General features: G+C 44.9%; 1 pseudogene; it reads right to left on the reverse strand.

Moving 5' to 3' along the window:
- Positions 1-42: 42 nt before the first annotated feature.
- On the reverse strand, positions 43-9,122 carry LOC111140182 (annotated as a pseudogene).
- Between the last annotated feature and the right edge of the window lie 552 nt (positions 9,123-9,674).

The raw sequence follows: 9,674 nt of genomic DNA on the forward strand, positions 1-9,674 counted from the left end.
CCCTGCTTTCCAGAAATAGCTTTGAAATCAATGTACTGGACTTCAGCATTTGAGGCACTTTTCCAGCATGGCCAGCAGCTGCTTCTTCAGGGCCTCACTGCCCATGACCAGTGTGGTCAGATCTTCGGTGTCCCTCCACTTCAGGTGCTTGAGGATGGCCCTGGCTTCATTATAGAGCTTTTGCTTCTTATCGGGCGGCAGCTCCATTATGGTTTGAGGAATTCGTTTGAACTGTCCGCTTATCATCCATGTACCTAAGAGATCCCCAACAGCACCCCCTAGAAAACAAGGAAGGTTCAATTAGTTGGTTCAATGTGTGCTCTTGCTGGGAGCACGTCCACTGCCGTGATGAGTGAGCACATTCACCCACAGGCCAGAATGGGCTCGGCTTCGTGCCTACTCCACCCCTTGGTGAGGGGGCAAGGGTTTCTGGGGTCCTTGTTCCATTTGGCTCAGATAACTGACACCCAACATGCCCTTCCCTAAGCTGTGCACTCAACAGATGCAGCATAAAGCATCTCCCACCGCACAGCTCTGACAACTGAAATCTTCTCCAGGGCCTTCAGGTTTCCTGCTTCCCACAAAACTCTCTCATCTTAAAGGACAGAGCTGAGAAGCCAGTGCATTTGCAAGGAGAATCATCTCAGTGGTGAGGCTGAGTTTTCTTCATAATATGCACTTTGCCCCTGAACATTGGAAATTTTCAGTGAAATCTTATGGTTAAAGGACACCGTGTACAGAAAAGGAGACCTCAACTCTGGAAGCAACTGTTTTTCATGCCAGCCCTCCAGAGTGGTATGATGATAACTATCAAATAGAGCTTACTGAACTATTTCTCTTCCCGTGACCCCGAAAGGGCATAAACATTATTTTGAAGTATAAATTTATGATCGATTTAAGGTGTATGATTTTGGGACTTGAGGCCCTATGTCAATGGAAAGTTCTTTCTCAGCAGGTGGGATGTAGGTTTGCTACAGGAAGGTGCCCTGGGGCAGGGGTCTCCAACTCAAGTGCCTTCAGGGGGCAGGCTGTAGATGAAAGGAATGAAGAAGCATGAGTGAGCCTGTGGGTGATGGTGAGCGGGGTCCCTGTCTAAATGGGCAGTGGCACTGTTGTTCAACAGAATGCTCAAAGACCTAGGCTCAGCAATCAGACAACAGCAAAAAAAAAAAAAAAAAAAAAAAAAAAAAAAAGAGGAGACATTCAAATTGGCAAAGAAGAAATCAAACTCTCACTCATTCAGGATGACATGATACTTTATGTGGAAAAACCCAAAAGATGGTACCCCCAAGTTTCCTAGGGCTTACACAGCTGTTCAGCAACATAGCAGGATACAAAATGAATGCACAGAAAACAGTTATATTTCTCTACACCAACAATGAGCCTGAAGAAATAGAAATTAAGGAATCAATCCCATGTACAATTGCACCAAAACCATAAGACACCTAGGAATAAACTGAACCAAAAAGGTAAATGATCTGTACTCTAAATACTCCATAACACTTATGAAAGAAATTGAGGAAGACACAGAAAGATAGAAAAACATCTCACACTCATGGATTAGAAGAACAAATATTGTTAAAATGTCTACATTGCCCAGAGCAATCTACATATTCAATGCAATCCCTATCAAAATACCATCGACATTGTTCACAGAGGTGGAACCATCAATCCTAAAATTTGTATGGAACCAGAAAAGACCCTGGATATCCATAGTAATGTTGCAAAGAATGCCAATGCTGGGGGCATCAGAATGTCTGACTTCAAACTGTATTACAAAGCTGGGATCATCAAGACAGCATGGTACTGGCACAAAAACAAACACATAGACCAATGGAACAGAATAGAGAGCCCAGAAATGAACCCTCAACTCTATGGTCAACTAATCTTTGACAAAGCGGGGAAAGAATACTCAATGGAAAACATAGTGTCTCTTAAATAAACAGTGCTGGGAAAATTGGATACCCACATGTAGAAGAATGAAAATGAAAAATTCTCTTAACCCTACCCAAACGTAAACTCAAAACGGATGAAAGACCTCAATGTGAGACAAGAATCCATCAAAATCTTAGAGAAGAACATAGGCAGGAAACTCTTTGACCTCAACCATGTCAACTTCTTCCTAGACACATCTCCAATGTCAAAGGAAACAAAAGCAGAAATGAAGTATTGGGACTTCATCAATATAAAAAGCTTCTGCACAACAAAGGAAACCATCAGCAAAACTAAAAGGCAACCTACAGAATGGTAGAGTATATTTATATATGACCCTACAGACTGATATCCAAGATCTATAAAGAACTTCTCAAACTCAACCCCTAAAGAACAAATATAATCCACTCAAAAGAAATGGGCAGAAGGTATGAGCAAATATTTCTCAAAAGAAAACATACAAATGGCCAACAGACACATGAAGAAATGTTCCACATCATGTGGCATCAGGGAAACAGAAATTGAAGCTAAAATGAGATACCAAGACCAGTCAGAATGGCTAAAATTAACAAGGCAGGAAACAACAAATGTTTGAGATGAGGAGGACAAAGGGGAAAACTTCTACACTGTTGGTGGCAAGGCAATCTGTTAAAGCCACTCTGGAAAACGGTATGGAGGTTCCCAAAGAAGTTAAAAATACAGCTCCAATATGACCCAAAAATTGCACCACTGGGTATTTATCCCAAAGATACAGATGTACTGAAAATAAGGAGCAGCTGCACCCCAATGTTCATTGCAGCAATGTATACACACACACACACACACACACATGCAATGGAATGTTAGCCATCAGAGAGGATGAATACTTACTATTTACACCCACATGGATGTAACTTCAGGGTATTATGCTAAGTGAAATAAGTGAATTAGAGAAAGACATGTATCGTAAGGTTTAACACATATGCGGGCTATAAAAAACAGTGCAGAGAACCATAAGGGAAGGTAGTGAAACCTGAACAGGAAAAAAAAGAAAGGGAGCAGGCCAGGAGGGACTCTTAATTATGGGAAACAAATGAAGTGTTACTAAAGGGGAGGTAGTTAGGGTGTGAGGTAACTAGGTGATGGGCATTAACAAGGCAGAGGTTGTGATGAGCACTGGGTGTTATATGCAACTGATTAATTGTTGAACACTACATCTGAAGATAATGATGTACTCTATCTATCTATTTAAATTGAATTTAAATAGAAATAAAAAATAAAGGAGCAGTGGCTACCTCTTGACAGTTCATTGCTACTACACAGAATGCAAGATGTATATCCTGAGAAGTCTCATGACTATCAAATATTGATATCAGATATTAATAGATGCAACCCAGCTGGACTTAGGGACTCTCTTTGAAAAAGCAGAGTGTGGAAAGGGGAGACATTGACTTCAAAATGGACAAACCTGGCAAAGACCACCTTAACCAGGTGATCAAGGTGTCCATCACCAGGAAGGACGGTGGATGTCACATGTCCCTAAAATGGTGCTATGAGACAGGTGCTCCCCCTCTGTCTGTGGTATGATTTCCCAAGGTCCACAACCCCAGGATAAGCATGATAAAACATCAAGCCAACCCAAACGGAGAAGCATTCTACAAGTACCTGTCCGGTACTCCTCAACAGTACCAGATCATGAAAAAAGCCAAGTCTGAGGAACTGTCACAGAGCCTGGGAGACTAAGGAGACCTGAGGATTAAATGCACTGTGATCTCTTGAGCTGGATTCTGGGAAAGATCTTAAGACAAATGAAAAGATCTTAATGCCAAAACTGGAAAAGTACAAATAAAGTCTGGAGACCAGTTGTTAGTGATCCATCAGTGTTGACTTCATAGTTTTCATAAGTGCACCTTGGTGGTAACGTTACGGGAACTGGGTGAGGGATATCTAGGCATTCTCTGCACAGTCTCAGCAATGTGTCTGTAATTCTACTACTATTGCAAAATTGAAGGTTTATCTGACAGAATAGAGCCCAGGCCAGAGAGAGCCCAGTTGTGGGCTGGACCCCACCAACAGGCAGCAAAACCTGAACCCACTCAGGAAGCCAAGGGTGGAGGCATCTGGAAACACACAGCTCCCCTGGGGGTGGGCCCGGGCCAGCATCAGGCCCAGGAGACTGAAGACTGGCCCTGGTCAGCCTTCTGCTCTGCTCCAAAAGAAGGGAGGATTTAGGGAGGGAAAACCAGTCATTTACAGGTTTTACTGAACTTTCCCCATGACACCCATGAAGCACTTTGTGCCAACAAGAAATGTACTCATCTGCACTAAACCAATATTTGATTTAGAACAACACTTCATGCAAAAAGTCATCAAGATCAAAAGCTTCTGCACAGCAAAGGAAACAGTCAACAAAACAAAGAGTCAACCCACGGAATGGGAGAAGATATTTGCAAATGACAGTACAGACAAAAGGTTGATATCCAGGATCTATAAAGAACTCCTCAAACTCAACACACATAAAACGAACAATCATATCAAAAAATGGGCAGAAGATATGAACAGACACTTCTCCAATGAAGACATACAAATGGCTCTCAGACACATGAAAAAATGTTCATCATCACTAGCCATCAGGGAGATTCAGATTAAAACCACATTGAGATACCACCTTACACCAGTTAGAAGGGCCAAAATTAGCAAGACAGGAAACAACATGTGTTGGAGGGGATGTGGAGAAAGGGGAACCCTTTTACACTGTTGGTGGGAATGCAAGTTGGTGCAGCCACTTTGGAAAACAGTGTGGAGATTCCTCAAGAAATTAAAAATAGAGCTTCCCTATGACCCTGCCATTGCACTATTGGGTATTTACCCCAAAGATACAGATGTATTGAAAAGAATGGCCATCTGTACCCCAATGTTTATAGCAGCAATGGCCACAGTCACCAAACTGTGGAAAGAACCAAGATGCCCTTCAATGGACGAATGGATAAGGAAGATGTGGTCCATATACACTATGGAGTATTATGCCTCCATCAGAAAGGATGAATACCCAACTTTTGTAGCAACATGGACGGGACTGGAAGAGATTATGCTGAGTGAAATAAGTCAAGCAGAGAGCGTCAATTATCATATGGTTTCCCTTATTTGTGGAGCATAACAAATAGCATGGAGGACAAGGGGAGTTAGAGAGGAGAAGGGAGTTGAGGGCAATTGGAAGGGGAGGTGAACCATGAGAGACTATGGACTCTGAAAAACAATCTGAGGGTTTTGAAGGGGTGGGGGGTGGGAGGTTGGGGGAACCAGGTGGTGGGTATTAGAGAGGGCACAGATTACATGGAGCACTGGGTGTGGTGCAAAAACAATGAATACTGTTACACTGAAAAGAAATAAAAATTTTTAAAAAATAATATGATAGGGAAAAAAATAAAAATAAATAAAAAGTGAAAAAAAAAGTCACCAGCAATATCGACCAGCAAATTACTAGCTCTTTGGACAAGAGAAAATTCCTTGGTTTTCTGGGTAAAATGATGCTCCACCCACGACTAGTGGCTTCAGGTAGCAAATTCCCAGGTTCTCCTGGCAGACGTCCTGTTCTCTATCAGATTTGACAGAATCTGCATAAGATATGTGCTCCCACAATGACATCTGGGAACAGCTATAGGATAAATGATCCCACCAAGCCCTCCCCTGAGCACATTAGTTGTGGGTGGGGGACAAAGATGTAGAATGTCACTGAGGAATAAGTCCATGGCCACGTTTCCTCCCTCACTGGCTGCCCATTGGATGTTGAGAAACTGAATTCAGGACTCACTAATTCACAGGTGGGAAAGGGACATGTACAGGTGGAAGGTCTGGGGTCACCCACACACTGATTTACTCCCCAGTGTGAGCTCTGCATCACGAAATGTCCTTGAACGCCAATCGTGCCATAGAAAGGCAGAACAGGGCAGGAAGCCATGCCAGGAGCCAGAAACAGAAGCCAACCTGGGCAGACAGGCAGTCACCTCCCCAGCCTGTGTTCATGGGAGGACTGAAGGATGTACTGTGAGCTCTCCCACGTCCCCAGCACAGGCTGGCTGGCACAGAGCAGGCATTCAGTTTTGTATCTGCTGAGCCCAGTGTGGCAGACCATGCCTTTGCTGCTCCCCTGTGCTGCAGGGTCCATCTGAGGCACCTCACCGGAGGTGTAATCCAGCCCCTCCTCATGTCAGACCCACACAGCAGCCCGCTCTCTGATGACACCCTGGCCCAAGGGGAAGACCACACCAGAATGCTTCCTACTCCTAAGACAAAGGAGGCAACCCTTCCTAGCTTCAAGAAATGATGGGAAAAATCAGCCAAATCTCCCTTCATAGCCCAAAACTGGTTCTCAAGTAGAAGCAGGTGGCAAAAACGGAGACAGGGATGGTCACCTAGGAGAGTTTGCTGCTTTTGCTGCATTAGACTGTTGGTTTCAGAATGGGGAGGTCTCCATGAATGAGCTCATGTGAAATGGCCAGACAGCATCTGCTCCTAGGAGGTGCTCAGCACCTCCCAGCTTCCTCCCTGCTTCCCCTCTGCAGTGACACACAATGGTGACAGGGGGAGGAGACCATCCAAAGGACCCAGGACACCCTGATGTCTTCAGAGGCTGGACATATTCCTGAGGGGAGAGGCGCCCTCCAGGTCTGCATCACTCACATGCCATTTACAAGGATGGCCTGCATTTCAGAGACCTTCACACTCAGAAGCCTGTGTTTTCTTTTCTTTTTTTTTTCTTCTAAGAAGCTTTATTTTTTTTAAACTTTTTTTTAAGATTTTATTTATTAACTTGACAGACAGAGATCTCAAGTAGATGGAGAGGCAGGCAGAGAGAGAGAGAGAGAGAGAGAGAGAGGAGGAAGCGGGCTTCCCGCTGAGCAGAGAGCCCGATGTGGGGCTCGATCCCAGGACCCTGGGACCATGACCTGAGCCAAAGGCAGAGGCTTTAACCCACTGAGCCACCCAGGTGCCCCATAAGAAGCGTTATTTTTTTAATTGTATTATGTTAGTCACCATATAATACATCATTAGTTTGATGTAGTGTTCCAAGATTCATTGTTTGCATATAACAGCCAGTGCTCCATGCACTTCGTGCCCTCCTTGATACCCACGACCAGGCTCAACCAGCCCCATTCCCCTCCCCTAAAACCCTCAGTTTGTTTCTCAGAGACCACAGTCTCTCATGGTTCATCTCCCCCTCTGACTTTCCCTGCCTTCACTTTTCCTTTCCTTCTCCTAATGTCCTCCCCTCCCTTACGTTCCACAAGTAGGTGAAACCATATATTATTGACTCTTTCTGCTTGACTTACTTAACTCAGCATAATCTCCTCCAGTCCCATTCATATTGATGCAAAAATTGGGTATTTATCCTTTCTAATGGCTGTGTAATATTCCATTATATATATGTGTGTGTGTGTGTGTGTGTGTGTGTGCGCGCGCGCGCGCGTGTGCGTGTGTGTGTGTGTAAAGACCTATTTAGCCAGAGCAACTCCATCTTGGTTAAAAGCCATTTTGTTGTTTGTGCAGTAAAACTTAAACTGACCCTGCCCCCTCACCCCCCCAGAGGAACTTACTTAGAAGCAAGTCTGGGAAACCAGTAAAATATGGTCAGCTAGTTCCTAATAACAGAGCCCAGAATACAAGACCATGTCGGCCAGTTCTTGATAACAGAGCCCAGAATACAAGGACGAGTCAGGCCAGATGGAGACATCCAATCAGTAAGAAACACACATACTTTTTCCCTAACCACCAAAGAATGTAAACCCCGCCGTTTGGGCACCAACCTTGAGCACCAATTCTGACCAGAGTAATAGGTTAGTTCAAACAGCTACTATAGGTAAACTGTAATTCAATTGGCCACCTGTGTGTGACCTAACATGACTACAATCTCATTGGCCCCTCTGTGTGGCCAGACTTTAGCTCTATAAAAGATAGTCTGTAAGATGGGGAGGGGTCGCTCTCTTCAGAGGCAGCCCTGACCGGTCAGTCAGTCAATTCTTGAGCCTGTAAGCTGGAGGTGGTCGCTCTCTTTGGAGATGGCCCTGGCCGGTCAGTCTGACTTTTAATGCTTAGCATAGAATAGAGCTTTGCATAACTTTCACCTTGTCTCAGTCTCGTTCCCCTGGCCAATCAGTCTGATTTCTAATACTTGGCATAAATAGAGCTTTAAATAACTTTTACTTTGTCTCAGTCTCATTTCGTTTAATAACAGACCTAACGATATGGACCACATCTTCTTTATCCTTTCGTCTGTTGAAGGTCATCTCAGCTCTTTCCACACTCTGGCTCTTGTGGACACTGCTGCGGTACAGATTGGGGTACACTGATGTACATTGGGGTACAGATGGCCCTTCTTTTCACTACATCTGTATCTTTGGGGTAAATACTTAGCAGTGCCATTGAAGGGTCATAGGGTAGCTCTATTTTTAATTTCTGAGGAAACTCCACACTCTTTTCCAAAGTGGCTGCACCAACTTGCATTCCCACCAACAGTGTAAGACTGTTCCCTTTCCCCATATCCTCTCCAACACTTGTTTCCTGCCCTGTTAATTTTTGCCAATCTAACTGGTGTAAGGTAGCTTCTCAGTGTGGTTTTGATTTGAATTTCCCTGATGGCTAATGATATTAAACATTTTTTTCATGTGTCTGCTAGTCATTTCTATGTGTTTTCTGTTTTAAATTATTTTTATTTATTTATTTGACAGAGAAAGAAACAGCTAGAGAAGAAACACAGCAGAGGGAGTGGGAGAGGGAGAAGCAGGCCCCCTATAGAGCAGGGAGCCCAATGTCGGGCTCGATCCCAGGACCCTGGGATCATGACCTGAGCCAACGGCAGATGCTTAATGACTGAGCCACCCAGGTGCCCTTCTATGTGTTTTCAATAGGATGAATTAGGGACACAAAGATCATGTCACAGAAGCAACAGCAACTCAGCAAACATGTCCCACAGGACAGAGATTTTTGTGAGGTCTCTGTGGTTTCAAAGTCTTTTATTACAACACCCCCAAGACTGGCTGTCCTGCAAGGCTTACCAACAGCAGCTCCAGGTGGGCCTCTGACCGGATCACCGATTACTCCACCCACAGCTGGTTCCAAGCTCCCCTTCTTTTCCCTCTGCTCAGTGATGCAGCACAGCAGCTTCCGACATCTTCCACCTTGAGATGTTTCTTGGCGAGCCTCGAAGGAAGCATTTCAAAGAGAAAGTTTTAATGAGTGTCAGAGTATTTGCACCCAAATGTCACTCTTGCTAGAGTTTGAAGGACAGCCTCATGCAGAGAACAGGAGCTCTGCTGTATGCGAACCGACAGTACCCAGCAATGTGATGGGTTCCTTGTCACAGAGGAAGTCAGGGAGCCACTAGTTAATAAGCACACAGAACCCGCAGAGGGACGGAGGTCTTCCTTGCCCTCTGCATAACTTCTCATGACAGATTACGGAACAGGTTCAGGCACAAGCTGCAGTGGTTCATCACAAGTGAGGCAAGTGTGCCCTTTCTCACGTCTGTGGCCTTCCTGATGGCTCAGGCACCCCCAGTGCACAGAGCCTGGCAGAGGGCAGATTGTCCCAGCCTCGAGTCCTCTGTCATGTGACAGACCAACCGAGCTCATGCCAAGCCCGAGAAGGGGAAAGTACTGGGCTCCGTGACCACCCTGGCCTGTGCCCACACCTGCCCTGTGACCCTGAGCTGAGCATCAGATTCCTCACCTGTAAAGGGAGATAAGCCACCTTCCAGCTGGATTCTG

This window comes from Enhydra lutris, unplaced genomic scaffold (genome assembly GCF_002288905.1).
Source record: "Enhydra lutris kenyoni isolate GAN:26980312 unplaced genomic scaffold, ASM228890v2 scaffoldscaffold228, whole genome shotgun sequence".
Taxonomy (NCBI): domain Eukaryota; kingdom Metazoa; phylum Chordata; class Mammalia; order Carnivora; family Mustelidae; genus Enhydra; species Enhydra lutris.